Here is a 20,762-nt window from a genome sequence, read left to right as displayed (position 1 = left end):
CAGGCTTATCTAGCATTTCTCTAATTAACTAATTATCTAAGTAATCATCAAAATATTTATTGAATGCCAAGTCAGTGTGCTACAATGGACTAAGGCTGGTGATAAAATGGTGAGTAACTGCATACTCCCCTCATGGAGTTTTCAGTCTAGTGGGTGTACAGGCAGAAATAAGTTGTATAAGTGATGTACACAGGGCAAAATAGCTTATAAAGAGAGAATTAACCTGGTCAGTTAAATCAGAGAAGACGTCTTAGAGAAAACTAGGCTCATAGACATAACAGAAAAGTTTTCTTTCAATGGTGCTGAAAGGCCAAGGTGAACCTACTCTCAAGAAATGAAGTTGAAGTGATACTGAAGGCAAGATCTAGCACTCTGTGCCACAGTCCTGCAGACCCTCTGCTCTGTTCTTTGAACAGGAGCTCATTCCTGCCTCAGGGCCTTTGCACTTGCTTCCTATGATCCTGCTCCTCAGGATCTCATGGCAGCCTTCTTCACATTCTTCTCACATTCATCTTTCCCTGACCTCCTTATCTAAACTAGTCCCCTACTTATCAATCTCTCTCCTCATGCCCTATTTTCTTTATGCTATCATCTTGATTTTTCTTCCATTTACTTGTTTATTGACAGTCTTCTCTAGATTGTAAGCTCCAAAAGGCCAGGCTCCTACCTCTCTTGTTCACATCACCTAGCCAAATGTGTGACATAAGGTAAGTGCTCAATAAATGTTGTCAAATGAAAAAGAAGGATGAAGATAAATATATTTATATATATAAATACATGAAAAATAATGAAAGATAAGTGTATGCATGAGAAGGTTTATTCTGTTTTGAGTTAATATTTGATTTTGCATAAAGTTAACTACATTATATTCCCTTAACATAGCAAAATTCCCTTAAAGATGAAGCTTCTACTGAATTTTCACCAATTCTTTACTGAAGAGGAGAAATATGCTTTGTTGTTTGCATAATCTGAGGTTTATTTTTAAAAGTAACACTCTGTAAATTTACTTTGAAGTGCATTAACGAATAAGAGGGATTAATATGTAGAGAGATAGGTAGATGGACAAATATGAAATGAAAAATGTTTACTAAAATGTTCAAGTTGAAATTTAGGTGATGGCTATACAGATGTTCATTGCAATATTCTTTCAATGTTGCTGTGTGTTTGCAAAGTTTAATAAATGAAGTCAAGAAAGAAGAAGTGCATTCTGAGTATAGTCCTGCCATCAATAGTGTTGAAGTTCAAACTCCTCTACTTTCTGCAACTTTAGAGTTGGTGCTTAACAGGGAAATAGTCGAGATAGTCCTTTATAATATACTGGTTGTGCAACAAATGGTGCTTATATTTGGTATGATTTCCAACAGTAAGAACTGTGCACTCACATGGTTAACTAGAAGTTTATCTGATTAGAACCCCTGGTTGTCTATGGTCCCTCAGGCCTGAAATGTGCACACTGGTCCCATAAGTTTTAACACAGTCAGACATGCAAGTTTACAGGGGTGTTACTTCTTGTAACAGGAGACATTCTTTTTTCCCTTGTGACTCATAAGCCTGTCATCTGTGTAAAAGTGCTCCAGTCATTGTTAAAATGACCCAGTGTCTTTCTATCCTTTGGGCCTATGTGATCCTAAAGCCTTTCTTGCTTTTGGTGGGTCTAGAATGAGAGGAACCCTCACTATAATAATAAGAACAATAATCAGCATCTGAATGAGTATTCTTGGTTTATGAAACTGTTCCATTTTCCTTAATTCATTTGGTTGTGCCAACCATGCTATGATGCATAAAGGCAAGGTAATATTATGCTCCATATCGATTTTAGAGATTGCAATAGGAAGTGTATAAAAGGTCTGGCCAATTTCACTATACAGCCTTAAGTGAAGGAACAGAAATTGGAATCTAGGTTCTGGACTTCCAATCCAGTCACCCTTAACTAATGCTGAACTGAATATGCACACAATTTCCCACAGCTTAATTTTAAGAAGAGGAGTGAGAATTTAGAGGATACAAGGTCCAGGAAAACTTCATGAAAATAGCTACAGGGAAGGTGAATTCTTCTTGCCTTGAATTCCTGCTCAGGAACCACAAAATCTCAAATCCATTTTTCATAATGTTCGTCCATGTTTAATGGGTGTCTGTCCTTTATGAAAAGTTAAATCTCACCTTGGCTACCCCCAAGTGAAAGTTCTGTGAGCTGGATACTCTTTCAGGATTGTTGGCTAGACGTAATCACCAGGGACGCTTTCTAAGTTGCTGCTGTGCCTGTCATGGGATCCTCCCAACTTCCCCTCCCCAGGCACCTGTTCTTACTGAGATGGAAAGATAACCACCTTAATGCTTATTCTTTCAGCTTCTGGGAACCTATTAGAGATATTCCAGAAATGCCAACTGACCCTGTCTTCTGCATTTCGTCTTAGCCAAAAAGCCAATAAGCAATTGCCCTTGTCTTCTAATGCCTCTTAACTCCCCTTTATTTTGAATTGTGTGGCATGGAAATTAATGAGTGTTGACTATGGAGTCAGTCATCCTTGGATCTGAAACTTTTTTGTTCATTTTCTACCTTGATATCAGGCGTGTTGTTTTGCCTCCTTAAGCCTCAAGGTTTTCACCTGTAAAATGAGATTAATTATAAGACTTACATCATGAGGTTGTTGTAAGGATTAAATGAAACAATGCCCGTGAAGATGTAGCTCAGTACTTATCGCTTTGTAGAGTCTCTTAACTTTTGGTAAGAATTTTAATAATTCAGAGTTAGAATGTAGAACTGCTCTTCATATATTTGCTAAAATTTACCTTTGTATCTAATTAGAATGAATTATATTCACATACATCTATTCCTTCCTTTGTCCCTCCCTTCCCCCCTCCCTTCCTCCTTTTCTAAATCCCTTTATCCCTTCTTTCCGTCCTTCCTTCCTTCCTTTCCTCTGAACATCTTTATTGAATGTGTAACATGTCACCCAGCCCCTGCCGTGAAGGATATTGCAGACTAGAGTGGAAGACAAACAAATTAATTAAGGAATCACAGAAATACATGTAAAATTACACCTGTAACAATTACTACACAATATATTACAGAAGACCTTGACTTATGTTGGAAGCTTTCCTTGGGATGTGATAATGGTGCTGAGATCTGCAGGTGAGTGGCAGCTAACCAGGTGAGAAGGAGTGAGGGCAGGAAGAGTGAAGGAGCAGTTCAGACACTGGGTTCAGGAGCAAGGACCCTGCAGCAAAAGGGAGTGTGATGATTTGAAAGAAGCCTTTGGGGCTGAAATAGAGGAAGCAAGGGCCAGAATGGTACAACGCAGGGCAGAATGCATAGGGTAGGGCTAATGCAGGCAAAGTTTGTTGGCAATCTTCAGGGTTTGTCCATGGAAGAGTTTTAGGTAGGGCTGTAACATAACTCTCAGGAGTCATTTAGCTTAAAGAGGCAGAAGGCTGGCTGATTAAGCTGCTTTCATTGATACAACAACAGTTCAGAGCCCTACAGTACAGAGGGCAGAAATCAAATGTGTCACTAGGTGATTTCATGATTATGTGAACATCATAGACTGTACTTACAGAAACCCAGATGGTATAGCCTATTGCACCTAGGCAACAGGATACGTATGAGGCTGCTGCTGGAGTAACAGGGCATACTGTTTCACAGCAAACTTTCTTTTTCCTGCTTTTTTCTCCCCTAATCCCCCCAGTACACAGTTGTATATATTTTTGTTGTGGGTCCTTCTAGTTGTGGCATACAGCAAACTTTTTTTATAAGTAGGAAGAGTATACTCTAAAATAAGGATAAGAGTATAGTATATTAAATACGTAAACCAGTGAGGTAGTCATTTATTAAAATTATCAAGTATTACTTACTGTACGTAATTATACAGCATATACTCTTGACTGGAAGAGCAGTAAATTTGTTTATACCAGCATCATCACAAACTTGTGAGTCACATGCCGTCTGTCAATGTTATGACAGCTATGACATAACTAGGTGATAGGAATTATCCAGCTCCATCACAATTTTGTGGTACCACTGCTGCATATTATGTTCATTATTGACTGAAACCATATTATGTGGTACATGGCTGCACTATGAGAATCCTGAAGTCAACAAAGCCTTTTTTCCTTTTCATTCTCTCCCCAATTTCCCCATCTGATATTTTTATTTGATATTATTACCACTTCATTGCCCAATTCTCCCAGACAACCAGTTAGCTTTTCTTAGCTTTGGCATGCATGGCTTAGTCCCAGGACTGCAGAGCAATTTAATGTACTGTCATTCATTGCTCCACCTTGTACTACTCTGGCCCTTGTGCCCTCTGCCTCAGCCCCAATGGCTTCTTTCAAGTCATCACATTCCCTTCTGCCACAGGGTCTTTGTTTCTGAATCCAGGGATTTAATTATGAAACAATCAGACAAAAAGAGTACTTTGTAGTATTTGAAATAAGGGAATGAAATGGTCCCTGGTAGAATACAAGAAAAGAGAGAAACTCATACTGTTGACTCATTTGGAGCTGAGGATGGAAGCTGGTAATATTGTCCATTCCTTCCATACAGCTAAGGTCAGCTTTAACATGCCCCCATGATTACATGAGCAAAAGCACAGACTCTAAATATTAGTATACTTCTGAGAATGTCCACTCATCCTATAGCATTGAAACTTTCTCATCCTAAGACATGCTTAACTCAATGCCAAGCTTGAAAAATGCCTTGACACAGCCTGGAGTCTACATTATAGAAAACAGTTTCCTTTATTTCATTAGGGTCACCCAATGACGAGGTACCATAGTTCTGTTCTGGTCGGGAGAGATTAGGCAAACAAATCTTACACTCAGGGACACTCAATTCTTTACTAGAACACTAATCACCTTCAAAGATTGAACCTTGATCTGCATGATCGGTTGCTTTTGGGACTGGATGTAGAAAGTTCCTTTAAGAGATTTTATAACTTGGACAAAAAATGTATATCTATACACGTTTATTACACATAGGCATGTACAATATTGAAAATCTAAGGTGAATATTGAAATATTTAGAGACTTTAATGTTAATTATACTGAATTCTTAAATAAATGAAGTTCACACATTTGAAAGAAGAATAAGCAAAATTTCGTACTTCAGTAGGAAGTTCTTAAATATATGATTCTCTTCTAAAAGCAATTGCACTCATTTCCAAAGTACCCCATTAGTGGTCTCTGCTCTGACCCAATGCTGCCTATGCCCTCTTCATCAGTAAAGCTTTTGCCTGGTCCCTCGCTTCCTGCACAGTGATCAAGATAATCTGACTAAGGAATACTGGTAGAAATAAGTTCAAGATCCTATTGAAAAAAATGAAAATATTGGCTCCCATTTCCCTTTTGTCACCCTGACCAAAGCCACCTTGTGTTTCCTCTGCTTCTTATTTGCAGAGAAAACCTTCAGGGAAGGGAGTCATCATGTGTCCTTGAAATTCACACTTTTGGCACACTCAGGTATGCCAATGGTGTTCACAGTTAAGCAGGAAAAAACTCCTACACATTCACCTACCCCTTCAGAGATGCAATTATGTGCATATTAAGTCTGAGATTCTGCATCGTTTCCCTGTTTCGTAGTAAGCATCCTTCCAGAGGGCTCCAGATTTCTTCAGTGCCCTGTGGGAGGGGGAAACAAAATCACCAGAAGGTGAGACTCTAATATAAAAGGAGCTACTCCACAGATCATTTGTTCTTTTACCTGGTTCAGGGCAATGTTATCATTTTCAACTATATCTGCAAAATGTCTTTATCTGTTTCCCAGTAGAGGGAGTCAAATGCACTGAATTGATTTTTAGCAGGTGAGTTCATCTTTCCTTTATGAATGAGATTGAGTTTTTTTTCAACTTATTTTATTACGTACCCAAAAACATCACCTATACTTTTCTCTATTTAAAATAAAATTTCTCTGAGTCACTAGAAGATAAGGCAGATACTTGTAAACCAGCCCACCCTATTTCCACCTACCCATGCTATTTTATAATGTGAAACAAATTTTTTTAGGCTCTGGAAATACAGCAATGAAAAGAACAGAAGTGACTCTCCTGTGCACATGGAGTTCCTGGTCTAGATTTGGAGATATACATTAGATAATTTATCAACCAATATGTTATTTAGTCATTATTGTGGTAAAGGTCATGAATGAAGAGATGCAGGTACTACAAGAGCATGTGATGAAATTTGTGTTAGGGCCAGGGAAGAATGAGATGAGGAAAAGGCATTTGATATGAGCCTTGGAGAGTAAACAGAAATTGACTAGATGATATGAAGGGAGGGGGTGTGTTGGAGGAACCCTCTAAGCAGAAGAAAATGTGGCAAAAAAAAAAAATAAAATGGCACAGAGCAAAGAGTTATTCAGCAACTGAAGGGAGGCCAGAAATCTGTAGGGTAAAAAAGTAGGAAGAGAGTCGCAGAGAGCCTCAAACTTGAGCAGTAGGCAGGGATCAGATCAGACTGGGCCTGGCGTTGTTGACATCATTCAATATAATGTTTTGTTTTCAATCCTAAACAAAAGAGAAAGTTATTAAACTCAGATCACTGGCTGTTAATTTCACCAGCACAATGTTCTCTAGGGAACAGTGAATGCTTCAGGATGAGGATGGGTTTTCAGTTTCTCCAAGTCTGAACACTCTTGGTTAGTCACCCCTGTGGTCAGTATAGAGGAGATCAGTCACCCCTTCCTGATCCACACACTTATGCCCCACCACACCCTGCAGGCATCCAAGTTTGCAACACTGGACCAGATGATTTGACCATCTCTTCCACCACTTAAATCTAAAGCAGGTAGAGTTTCAGCAGGGGATACAAAGACAAATAAACGTAGCCCTGATTTTAAGAAGCTTGAAGTTTAGTAGGGCAGTAGGGCACTTTCACTAAGAAGTACTTAGAAGGCAGTAGGTAACAGTAAGAATTATGATTATCATTACTGTCATTGATGTTGGGCCCTGTAGAGTCTCATGTCCACAGTGGGCATACACAGCTGCTCCTTAATGAATGTTTGTTGGGTGAATGAATCCAAAGTCAGAGAATATTCTGACGAATGGCAGTGAAGAGAAATGAGAGCTTTGAGTTGAGAGAGACTCTTTATTGCCTGACAATATCTCCAAACGCTTTCAACAAGGGCTTGTTCACATACTGCAGTCCATGCTTGGCACACAGTGACCTCACCAGAGGTGCCACCTTGTGATAATTATGGCGTGGCATTGTGGGGAATAGACTAGGGAAAGAGAGATGAGAGATATAATACTTGGGCCTAAAGAGAAACTCAAAGCACAGATGTCTTTCCCCTATTATTCAATAAAATTATATCAGCAATGCATACACAACCTTGACCTTGCACAATGCTTCTGTTCTGGGAAATTCAAAAACTCTTGGCAAAACACTGTCATTTTCTCCTCACCCTCTGTGAGCCCTGTGGGTGGCAAATGTAGAGGAAGGGCTAAGAGAAAAAATATTAGCTCCATTGAAAGTGTTCATATTTGGCCAGGGCAATAGAAGCATGGGTTTTTTAACCATTATTTTGAAGGACCAAGAGAATTAGAGATAACCACACTTCATCTCTGTGTCTGTTTCTCTCTATCCTTCTAACTACTGTGTCATGGAAATGATCTAGTAATGATATGTGGGGAAAAGTCCTAAGACAGGAGTAAGAAGTGAGGAGAGGTGAGATTTTATGCAAGTTTTCTCTAATCACCAGATGACCTTCTAGAGTTTCGAGCTCCTCCTTGGTAAAATAGGAATATGCAGATGTTTTAAAAGACTAACATGAGAGCAAGGATGAGAACATATCATGAATAAATCTAAGATCTCTTTCCTTCTCTGACTGTCACAGAAATGGCTTAGACAGAGAGGATCTGGAAAGTCCCTCCCCTGAATATTCTAGACTGACTGACTCTCAAAGTATTATCATTTTCTCTTTCTTTGGGGCATGTCTACCTAACTGACCCATTGGTAAATTATTTCCAGGTACCATTCAGAAATTGCAGGAGGGATTGGATTCTCTCATGGATTATTTTCTAACCTTGGCTCTAAAGATATAGATAGATAATTAAATTGTAATTAAGTTAAACACAAATTTTCATCCAAGTGATAAAATTTTTCTTGGATTTTTCCAACAAACCAAATGCAAAAAAAAAAAAAAATCACCAATTTCTAAGTCATAGGAATCTGGAAATTCAGGCGCTGGTACTTTTCTAAGATTTCACTCCATCTACTCAAAACTATTATACATCCTTCTTTTATTTCTTCCTTTCCTTACCATTGATATTAATGGAAAGATAGATGCCTTTAGAGAATTCTGGTTCATATTTTCCTTCTGATATCTCAACACCAGGGCTCTGCTCTGGACTGTATGGGAGTGATGTTATAAGTGATAGCCCTTGCCCCTGTGATCATTAATATCACTGTTCCTATCACTCACTGGTACTTGATTTGGAAGTTCAGGTGCCCTGTGAACCAGTCGTTGAAAAAGGACTGTTCAACATTACAGCTTGTCAAGACCTGCAAAGATAAAGATTACATTAGATGTAAATGAGCCCAAGGGTCAAAGAAAGGAAATGTTTATTTATTCTTTTATTCAGTCAACAAGTGCTTATTGAGTACCTATTTTGTGTAAGAAACTGTGAGGGATAAAAATTATACATGGTCCTACATCTCAAGGAACTTACAATTTAACAAGGCAATAAGATATTTTGCTAAGAACTACATACAAGGCAACAGACGTGAAAACATATGTAGGATGTGAAGGGGCTATGTCACTACCATCCCTTGGATACAGAAGACTAAGGTGTCATGAGTGAAGACTTTGGAAGTTAGAAGTGGGATTGTAAGGATCTGGTAAAGATGTAGGGGTTAGAATACCATGTCCATTGAGTGGACTCCTAAATGCAGAGTAAGGCATTCAATAGTTCTGTGCATATTAGTGCAGTCAAATATAACTGGCTTCCTTTGTAGTATAATGTATTCTATTTTATGAATTTAAAAAACATTATTCTGAGAATGAATTCATAAACTTCTCCAGACTACCTAGATTAAGAACCCTCATGAAGGTCATTTGATTCAACGCCTTTCTAAGGTTTAATTCCAGTTGGGGTTGTTGTCATTTTGAATGCAATTTTTCTATTTGTTCTATGTCAATGTTTCTCAAAGTGTACTTCAGAAAAACTTGGGGTTCTGTAGGATTTTTTCAGGGGGTCTTCAGTTTCAAAACTATTCCTGTAATTCTTCTAAGATATTATTTGCTCTTTTTATTCTCATTCTTTTGTCCTTGTATAATGTATTTTTCCAGAGTTTACTAAACATGGGATGGCATCATGAATCTTATGTTTTCATGTATTGGTTTTATTCTTGTTATTTTAAACTCAATAATTTAAATTTTCTCCATTTTATTTTCAAATACAATAAATATAAATACATATGACCTATGTAAACAAAAGCTCTTTGAGCTTCTCAATAACTTTTAGAAATGTAAAATTGTTCTGTGACCAAAAGGTTTGAGAACCACTATTCTATACACCATGGAAGGTCCCTTGAGCTTGGGAAGGAAGTTGGAGGAGGGATCAGCATATTGGCTGGATTCTGGAGTTAATTATGGCAGGACTACTGCAAGGCTGAGGAGGCAGGGGTGTTCTGCATTGATCACAAATCTGTTGATCATTAGTGGCATGCTTAGAGAGCATGTCATGTATTCTCTCTTAGACTCTCTTTATATAAATGAAAGGAGGTGAATTCTAGGGTCTTTCTAGGTTAAAAATTCATTCTGTAATTCCAGGAGTCTTGTAATCACTTGAAAGTCTGTGTCATGTGATGGTTTAAAGCAGGGGTCTGTAAACTTTTTCTACAAAGTGCCAGAAGGTAAAGATTTTAATCCTTTGCCAGAGCTACTGAATTCTGCTGTCATAGCATGAAAACAGTCATAGATAATATGCAAATGAGTGAGCATGGCTGTGTTCCAATAAAACTTTACTTGTGAAAACAGGTAGTGAGCTGGATTTGACCCTTGGACTGAAATTTATTGACCTTTGCTTGAGTGCAAGAGCTCTGAAATCCTACTGCTAAGGTTTAAGACCTACTTCTACCACCTATTATCTCTGTGACTTTAGGCAAGTTACTCAACTTCTTCATGCCTCAATTTCTCATCTATAAAATAGGAAAAATCATAGCACTTCCCATATGTAGTTGCATGCGAAAAAGTAGACAGTGCTTGGCCCCCAGCAGACATTCAGTAAGTATGAATTACTATTATTATTATTAATTTTTTGAGTGGAGTTGTAGAAGATTGCTCCTGAGTTAACATCTGTTACCAATCTTTCTCTTTTTGTTTGAGGAAGATTCTCCATGAGCTAACATCTGTGTCAATCTTCCTCTGGATGGTATGTGAGAGGCCATAACATCATGGCTTTATGAGCCCTGTGTAGGTCTGCACCCTGGAGCTGAACACAAGAAACCCAGATCACCAAAGCGCAGCATGTAAACTCAACCACTATACCACCTGGCCAGCCTCCAAATTATTATTATTTTAGGCAATCATACTCTTAATCAGTATGTTTTGAAGTATCATCTTCCAGGATCTCCATTATTACCTGAGTGCTGAGCCAGTCCCGATTCTCTTCTCTGCTTATTTTCATTGGTATGTGTCTCGTCTGGGTGACATATACTATCCAGGGACTTTCAAGAAACTTTTCAGAGAATAAAAGGGGAAGTGATGACTCCATGGGGTGCTATGGTTCCAATCACAAGGCTGCAAGAGCTAGCTGAGCATTGGGGGAAATGGAAGAGACTCAACAGTTCCCCGAAAATGGTAGTCATTTGTTGCTCTTTTTATCTGGAGATGACACTTTCAGCATTTGTTTACATAACTTGTCATACTGCCTATTGTGTGAGAGCAGTGCCCCAATAATTTGCTGTAAACATTGGTGCAGGATCAAAAGATATCTAGAGAAATTAACTGCATATGCAAAATGATTGACAGCCTAAGTTTTGTCATCAGGTAGAGCTGGTTCCAATCTCTGGTTTGGCACTGCCAGTGGCACTTACTGGCTTTAGAAACTTGGGAAAGTGATTCGATCTTTCTGACTTTGGTTTTGGGAGACTCTCTAGTCATGAAGTAACTTTAAAAATTCCTCTCCTTGTATTATCTTTGGGAAGGTTTATGGGTGTACAACTGGATTATAATTTTAAAGGATTTGGGATTAGATGGAATACTGAAATTGTGAATAAAGAAAGTGGGGGAAAAAAGAGAAGATTGGTTAATGTTTTTCCAAGTATCTCTGTGTATTAAACTATTTCAACCAATTATTTTCACACTATTTTGCTAATGTCACAGTTATAGAGAATGGGACATATTGTCATAATCTTCTGAAAATCACAAATAGAGTAGACAAGGAATGTAAGAGGACCATCCAGGTTATTGGAATAAGAGGATATTCTTGCTTTCTTACTTGACCAAATAGATGAGGCCCAGGTTTCCACAGATTCCATAGAAATGGCCAAATATGATGAAATAGCGGATGTAAAAACTGCTGACCCAGGCCAGATCCTGTAGAGAGAAGTGCTCAAAAGTTAGATGCCTTGAACACAATTTCAATTCCCCTTCATTGGGCTAGGGTCCCTTCACATACTTGCTAAATCTTATGTCCTGTTATTCAAGGAAGTTACATCTGGAAGGGACAAAGCATTTTCATTTCCCATTTTCAACCTGATCTAGCTTCAGAGAACGAGTCAAGTTAATCACCCCCCACCACCTTCGCAAGTACAGCAGTCGCACGGATACCCTGTTGACATATGTCAGCATGAATAAGGGAAGAAGAACTGAAGAAATACAAAAGAAAATATGATGAATGAATGAGCAGATTGTGACCTCAAGTGAGCAGGAGTCTATCTTTTCCCCATGCCACCCCTGGAATATTGCCCCTGAGAAGGAATGCAAGCTGTAGATCTAAAACCACATCCTAGACTCCACTGCGCTTTTCCAGTCTTTTAGGATGAACCAGGAATTTGGTTCAAATTCCCTCAAGGAGAGTAGAGAAACTTTGAAGATTTGGGTCATTCTTGATTGAAGCATCCTGGAAGAGCTTCTGCTGTGAGCTTTCAAGTTTACTCAAGGTCTATGGAATCCATCAGTCCTTCAATTTCTTTAGGATTCATCACTGTCACAGTATGTCAAGGTGGCAGAAATAAAGAAGGTGTACTCATTGACTGGGTAGAGGGTTACGTACTTGCTTGTCCCCTAGAACCAATGAGGCTGCCTAGAGCACAAAGGCATTTATGGAGAGCCTTTGGGTTTTGACAGACTCTCTCCTTGACCAAACTTTAATCAAGTCCTCTGAATCCTCTTCTTGACTAGGCCACAGCATTGGTCTACAAACTCTTAACCTCAGCAAACTCTCAACAAAAATGATTTCATCTACCCTCCACACTAAGAGACTTGAACAAACACCAGCATAGCTTCTAATAGGTCAAAGCCACATCTCTGGGATGACGCCAGTCCCCTTAAAGTTCCTTCCTGAGAAAGTTCAAGACTGTCCACAGAAGGCACTGCTTGTTCAAGCCAAAACTTGACTATGGGCCTCTGACCTCCCTTTTCATTTCTGCTAGAAAACTTACAACTATAAACCTTTTCTATGTCCCTTTGAGATGTATCTTCTACATGCAGAAATATCTTTCTCAAGGTCCTGGGAGTCATCCTTTGGAAAAATAATCATCAGGAAGGATAGGGCCCTGCATCCATGTCTCTGTGGGAGGGTAGGAGCCTAACACAGATTTCCTAATCACATTTAGGAGCTTCCCCTCCCATCAACGTCTTTCACTAATTTCCTTTAGCATGGCCCAGGGTTTAATGTCTCCCACTTCTTGATTCACCAGAATTGAGCTCCACTTATACAGAAGTTTCTGTTTCCTATGGTCGTAGCTTGAATAAAATCTGTCTTGCCAAGTTTAAGACAAGACCAGCTCTGTTTCTCTTTGACAACTTGAGGATGACTCATTTTTACCCATGTTGCTAAGTTGGCATTTGAAGGGACAGGGTACAGTGAAAATCTACTGCTGAGCGCAGTGTAGTTTGTTAGGTGGGCATTCTGCAGTGAATCCATGCCCTTCATTCATTCTTCACAAGCTAAGGGTATGTTGCATCACTACAGACATGGTAGGTGAGTCCAGAAAAGAAACTCCAACTGCTTTATTCTCTTATATGAACACACATCTACTTAGGCTGGGGGTCATATTCTTGTCAAAATGGGGCACCGTTGTCCTCATTCCTCTTTTTGGTCATGGAAGAAAAGGAGCAGGTGACTAGCATAGGAAGGGGCTGCAGAATTCCAGTATGTGCAGCAGTGGCAGTTGCCCCCATATCTCAAAAAATTAGCTTACGTGACACTCTTTTCAGGCATGTTACCGATGACCATTGGCAACGAAAATCTTGGCAAATCAGATCATATGCAACAGAGTTTCCCAGCCTTACCACTGTGGACATTTTGGACCAGACAATTATTTATTGTTAGGGATTGTCTTATGGACTGTAGGATGTTTGAAAGTGTCCCTGGTTTTCTACACACCTGGCAGCTACTACCATATTTTCCTCTCTGTTATAATAACCAAAAATGTCTCCAGACATTGTTAAATCTCCCATTGGCAGCAACGTTACTCCTGGTAAAGAACCAGTGATCTGCAGGAGATGTTTTGGACATTCCCTGATTCGGGGTTATTTCCTGAATATTTTAGATGAGCATATTTTGAGGTTCCATGAAACCTTTATTTGGGAGCTCTTATGAGTTTAATTTTGATTTAGAGCAAAGCACTTTTGCTATGGAGGTTTTTATTACTGTCAGCATTATTCAGTTACCCGGGTTTCTTTTCACCCTGGACCAGATTCAGACCTAATATGTATATGTATATGTATATATAGATATATACACATATTTATGTACATATACATATATATATGTCAAAAGATAGATATAGATATATAACAGGTACACATATGTATATCCAAACTATGTATATATATTATGGTCTACCAAGACATCTTGTACAGCTATGTGTAACCTGTGGGAACAGCCAACATTCCTTCACACAGAAGCTGTATAGGTGTCTTTTACTCCCAGAGCTCTACATTTCCTGGCATCATACTGTCCATGCTTTGGCATTCTTTTCCTATCTCTCTTTTCTCCTGATCCAAATATCGCTATTCTTTTCTTCTTGACAGGTATTTAGTCTATCCAGGATGAGAGTCCCAGATGCAAATTCCCTTGATTGACATCCTGCCTTCCATCCTTCTTGGAGCATCTCCTTCCCTGCCTCATACCCAGAGTGATGAGATGACTATTAAAAATTCCCATTTGCTTTTCCATTTTACTTTTCAGATTTTCACCCCAGGAATTCTGAAAGAAGACATGCTGCTTTTCTCAGTCACAATAAGACAGTGGCTTGTCTCTGTTGGCGGGTTCCAGTCTGCCTTCTGGCTTGACAACTGCTTGCCTTAAGGAAATGGAATGAGAAGAAATGTGGCTGCAAGGAGACTCACCCGTGTAGAAGAACAGGTGCTGCTTCTCATAGTTGATGTATTTGATTTTCTTCTTGCAATACTGCATGGAGAGAGAAAGAAACTCAGATGGAACACAATACCTCTGGCCACTACAGTCAAGGACATCTGTGTGTATGAATAAGTGGATATCTGAGTGTCTAAAATCTCTATGCAAAGAGCGATCTGATCAACGTTGACTGGTAGTAATATTTGAGGCACTGGAAGACCAGAACAGGGATGGGAGGAAATATTGTGGCATCTTTTTGCTTTAATTAAATGTGAGTAATTCTTCCAAACATGGTTTATTATATTTGACCATGAGGATTGCTATCATATCTTTTTTTATTCACATGGAAACCATTTTGAATTGTTTTGTCCTTATGTTGAGTGGAGTGGTGATTGAGGAGAAAATTTCTTAAAAGTTTTCCCAGCTCTTCTTTAACTGCAGTGCATAGAATTGTGCTTGAAGCTCAGTCTCCATCTATATTTATTAATTCAACAGATATTTATTGAATAATCATGTGAGGAAAGATATAGGCATGGCCCCTCCTATTTATCTCATTATTCCTCCTTTGTGTTCTCATCATGGATCTCATGCTGTAGTTTTCTATTTCTAAGACATGATAATATTATATATATGATACCATGGCTGGGAATTTGATTCATTTTCTTGGCGTCTCTCTCAGTTAGTCTTTCAGTGCACAAAGACAGCAAATACCCTAAGAGGAGAGATAAAAGTAATGCTTATATCTCCAGTAATTAGCAGACACCCAATCAATGTTTAATTGAAGGAATGAATAAATAAATGATAGTTCACATTCACTCTGTATTTTTGCTGTATGTTCATTTAGTTACAACTCCATGGGCAGTGCTTGACTCTTGCTTTCCTCATTCCCTTGATAACTTCACTCTTACATATAGTTTTCCTCTCTTGTGGACAGTAGAAGTTTTACATCCTTCTTTTATTGTCACAAACAAAAAAGAAATATCATGGTGATGAAGTAATGATAGCTATTCGCAGTTACTCTCAAACTTCCAAATATTTAAGTAATGGAAAGCCTGGAAGAAAGAATAGGTAGAAAATGCTTGGGCGTTAGCAAACTGAGGTGAAGGGCTGACTTTGAATGTCTCTCCACAGGGGGACCTTCCAGGTGCAAGGGACCCAACACATTGAAGATTTGCTTCACGATTGTTGAAGGATAGAATGTTTGAAGACATTGGTAGAAAGATTCACAGTAAAATGAGAAGAAAGGAAAAGTTCAAGATTCATAAGAACTAATTTTTGTTGTGAAATAACTGAATTTAAGAATTTAAATAAATTTAAATAATGCCTTCTGTGGTAGTTTTGAAACTATACTGTACAGAAGTCAATGTTTCAAGGGATAAGTCCCAAGAACAGCTGTAAACCCTGCGAGGTGGCTTCCACCATTTGTGAAGAGGCAAAACACATATAGAATATGGCTCTAAAGAAGGCACTTCTGGAGGAAGTCAGGCTGCTTCATGAACTTCAATGAGACAAATCTCTCTTTCTCTGGGGGGATAATTAGAGAAATTAAAATGTCACAGTTTGGGTTATGAGCATATGAGTCCACAGACATCACAGTAGTCCAAATTGTTTGTGGAGCCATGGTTAAAAGTAAGTGATTTGTGATCAAACAAAGGATTTTTTTTTGAAATCTTGGCAGCATATTTCATTTCCTAATTCAGCTGGGGAAGAGGATGAATTCCCCAAAGATGGCAAAGCCTATTTTCAAAAAGTTGTACATAATTTTTGGTTTATGAACCACAGGGCTTGGGCAGCGATGACAAACCTATGCTCTTTTATTTTTATAAAACTCCTAAATTCTTTTAGAAAGAGACAGCACCCTCTTCCTAAGTACCTGATCCTCATGATTCATCATTTACCCATGAGAAGAGATACTTCTGTGGTTGTCCCTAAATCTCATTTCTTGAAAGAAGATTAACTATTAAAAACCTTAGCAATTGTTCTTGACATGATGACTTTAAGTTGAGGTTTAAAAAAAAATCAATGTGTGGAGAGTTTCTAGAGTTGAGTTTTCTGTTTTGTTTTCTGTAGTTGAAGAAGTCCATATTAGAGCTGGTGTCTCTAAGTGTCTTCAAGGCACTTGGGCAGTGGTTCCTGTATAAATCAACCAAAATCGACATTAAGTAAAAATAACAACATAGTATCTTCTAGCTGACCTGGAATTAGTTGAGATAATTAGCTATTTAGTTGTTTGTGATTTAGCAATTATTGAATATACTGACATGTCTTCTCTAAGTGAATGTCTCTATACGCTTGTTAAACATTGAAGAATCATTGTCAACCTCAGTCATCTAGTTTCACCGTCTAACATTAGCTTGGGTTGTCCAGAGGTACTGACAGGCACTGGGCAGGGATCCAGCCCTCTGCCACCAGGATTGCTGAAGCAGAGTGATATGGTTATCACATTTTATATGGCAGGAAGTTGGACTGGATGACCTTTATGATCATAGAGTCACACACTCCACATCTCCTTCTGTTCTTAAAACCCCATATTCAGTCATTTCAAATTTGTAGCCTGGACTTAAAGGAGAGGTACCCTCAGACTATGCTTGAAGCTGGAACCACCAACTTGATGTTTCCAAAGCAAGGCTCAAGACTTTTCCAAGAACCACTTCCAGGAACATTTTTCTGGTGCCCCTGATTTCTAAATGTACCTTGACAGGTTGCAAATCTCCAACCAGAAATAGTGGTACCAAATTAATATCTGGGTCTTTGTAGTAGATGTTTGGTTTTACATGATGCTGGAAGTGTGCATAATTCCACCACTTTCTCGATATGCGCTGAGGATAAGAGAGGGTTGATTAGCCACAAGATTTCTCTCCTGAAATATCCTTTACTATCGCAGTTTTCTTCATGCATCTCCAAAGTCAAAATAAAGTATTTGAGCTTCTCAAACTTGTCCCCACAGCTAGGTCATAGGATGATTCACGGGACAGAAGTTCTCAAAGCCTACAAACAAATAATTATGTGATTCAGGAACATAAATTCAAGATAAAACAACTCTTGATAATGAAAAAATCATAAAAACCTGTTGAAATAAATTGTTTTTCCATCCTTCTGTGTTTTGATTCTCATTTAAACAAAAGTCTGAATGTAGGTGGGGCAGAGAGTATTCTCCCTATTTTACAAATAAAGAAACCTCGGCTCCAAGGCTTGAATTAGTTCTGGGGAAAAAAAATGGTCTTTCATTTTGATGAATCCAACTTCAATGAATATTTCACAGAATTATGGATCTGAAGTGATCTCCCAGTGGGGCTTGGCTCAGATCATTGCATGAACAGATTTCAATGCTGTCATATACAAATAAATGTGAGTAAGATTATTGCAGCTGATGCCAAGCTTGAATCATCTCTCTCAAGATGGTTGTGGTTTTATCTCTTTGAGTGAAAGTTTGAATGTCTTAATGTCTTAATAAAGCAAAGTATTTAGAAACACATTAACTTGTTTCACAAACTAGATAGATATTGCTGTGTGGTTTGGACAAATTACACATCCTCTTTGAGGCTCAAGTTCATCCCCAGTAAGTATAGTATAATGACGTTTATATCCATGGGGCATTTGGGGAGACAGGAGACGCTGTACATAACATGTTGACACATTGACATATTGAATTTCCCCTTCTTTCTCCTATTATGTTAATAATTTATAGAAGAATAAGCAGTAGCCATAGCTTTTCTTTAGTATTTGACATCTCTCCATAACTGGTCAATGAATGTTTTAGATTTGCACTTTCCAATTAAGTAACCCCTAACCACATGTGGCTGAGCACTTCAAATGTGACCAAAATAAGACGGGATGAAACTGTATAATACATACTAGATTTTGAAGACTCTGGATGAAAAGGGACTGTAAGTATCATATTAATAACTTTTACACTGAATACAGGTTGAAATGATAACATTTGAATACATATATTGTGATAAGTTACCTTTTAAAATGTGGCTATCAGAAAATTTGAAATGACATTTCATTTAAAAGTGGTTGGTATCATTTTCATGTTAGACTATGTTGATTGATTCATCTATGGTAGGGAGAGATGAGTATGTCTGAAAATCTGTAAGTTTTGCCTTTCCAGAGTATTCATTGAGTCTTCTCTTTGCAACCCACCCCCCATCCCAATCCATCAGGAGAAGGATTCTCTTCTCACTTCTAACACTCTCTAATACCCTTACACTGGAATCTCTCTCTCTCTCTGGTCTAGATCTCCCTCTTGAATTTTATGCTTGACTGGGAAATCACTTTCCAAACATTTCCTTTTGGAAGTCTCATGATATTTAAAACTCAATGTGTACTACTCAATTTCTCTTCCTCTTTCTGGGGCCCCACAATGCTGCACACTTCTATCAAAGTGCATACCAATCACTCACTCTTGAAATTGTGTATTCACTCATTTATTCACCTATTCATTATTTATTCTGAAGTATCTCCCATGTGACAGATACTGAGCTAGGTGTTTGGAATATAAAGACAGAAAGGATAAAGTGGTGTTCCCACACTAATGAAACATACAACCTAATGGGTGCAGTAGACACTTAAACAAGGACAATGTCGTAAGCAATGATTCTTGTTTTCAATTAAAACCTCTGAGAGCCATCATTTTGCCTAAAACAGTACCTGACTGCACCCTGTTAGATAACGACTACATGTGGAAATTGATGAGTGACAGGTTTTTGTTCATGACAGATCAGGAGTAGATCTTGACAGCTCAAGGTCTTGGAGCTTAGAATACTGGTCAGAGTGATTATGGGTGAGATCCAAAGCTGTTGGACCCTCTGTCTGGAAGACACTATTATTGGAGACCAGGGAGAGAGTGATCCATAAGGAAGTATAATTACTAGCTTCATGCATAATGGACTGCTCCTGAACCAAGTTCCATGCAGAACCCACCCTCATTCTTTATTTCCAAGATAGGTCTTGTCTTGGTGCAGTATAGAGAATACAGACTCTGGACCGAAACCATCCTGAATTTAAATCCTTGTTACTAGGTATGTGGCACTGAGCAATTTCCTTATCTGTAAAATGGATGAGGTTACAGGAAGGATTACAGGAAATAACATGCTTGACACTCCTCCCCACAAAAGTGTTTCAGGATGGAGTCATGGAAAGAGTATGGGCCAGATTTTCAGACAGGGTCTTAATTTCAAATGTTCTGCCTCTTTATCCCTATAATAACACTCGATTCTTATAGGTTTTGAAATATACACACTGGAGAGCAGTAGGAAAATGTGCTACAGGGAGTACATTTGGATTTTAGCATTGCACAGAAGTCCGTAATGTGTGATATTTTGTTTTCTATTTTCAGAAGGGCTATTTATTTGTGCAAAAGCTCCAAAGATCAGAACATATATATTTTTTGCACAGCTAGTGAAGGGGAATTCCAAATTATCTCAATATCTGTGTGTTTTTCAGTGGGAGGATAAATTGATACCAAATCAAGTTTTGAAATTTAAAATTATGATGTATGCATAAGGCAGGGATATTGATGTTTATATCTTAATTTTCTTTGTTATCTCCCTATCACTCATTTTTCTTCCCACAGCTAATCTTCTTTCCTCACATAGCTGAAGCCTATATTCATATTGCTCGTGAATGATTGGTTTTGTCTGCAAGAAGGCAGAGTTCACTTGATTTGGTTTGAGCTATTTCCCCTTACCCTGTTCAGGAGTCATCAAAGTTATATTGATTTAAACTAATGCAAAAATATTTCTGAAAAATAATTTATAGAGAACTGTGTACAAATTTGGACCAATGGGAAAGCAGTGAGCTTTTAAAAAGCATTAACAAGGATGGGGCTGATCTGAAATATTCCATACGGTGGCACCAAATCAACTGCCAGTTACCACTAGGGCAGATGAGTCTCACTTTTCCTCTGATTTTCTCATAACAGGGGAGGGAGGGTCGAAGGGTCCATTACCTGAATCTCATGATGACATAAGAAACTATTTCTGAGTGAATCCAGAAACACTTCAACTATCTAACACTGGTGGACAGTGTGCTTACAGAAATTTTGTGTTTAAAAGAATCTTGTCACACATAATGACAAAATATTATCCATTTTAACCATTTTAAGTGACAGATATATTTCTAATATGAATCCAGATCCAACCCTTTGTTGTTAAATCTAGTTAAGCCTCAGTTTTCTCAACTGGGAATAAAGTAGATAAGAAGACTAGGTGATTCTAAGATTCTTGCAATTTTATG

At 38.3% G+C, this 20,762-nt stretch overlaps 1 pseudogene; it reads right to left on the bottom strand.

The window, feature by feature from the left end:
* Positions 1-5,047: 5,047 nt before the first annotated feature.
* Positions 5,048-20,762, bottom strand: part of LOC139040467 (fatty acid desaturase 2-like protein FADS2B) — a 29,124-nt pseudogene continuing 13,409 nt past the window's right edge.

Source organism: Equus asinus, chromosome 17, assembly GCF_041296235.1.
Source record: "Equus asinus isolate D_3611 breed Donkey chromosome 17, EquAss-T2T_v2, whole genome shotgun sequence".
Taxonomy (NCBI): Eukaryota; Metazoa; Chordata; class Mammalia; order Perissodactyla; family Equidae; genus Equus; species Equus asinus.
Note: the sequence above shows the minus strand (reverse complement) of the source record. Positions and strands in the feature narration are given on the sequence as shown.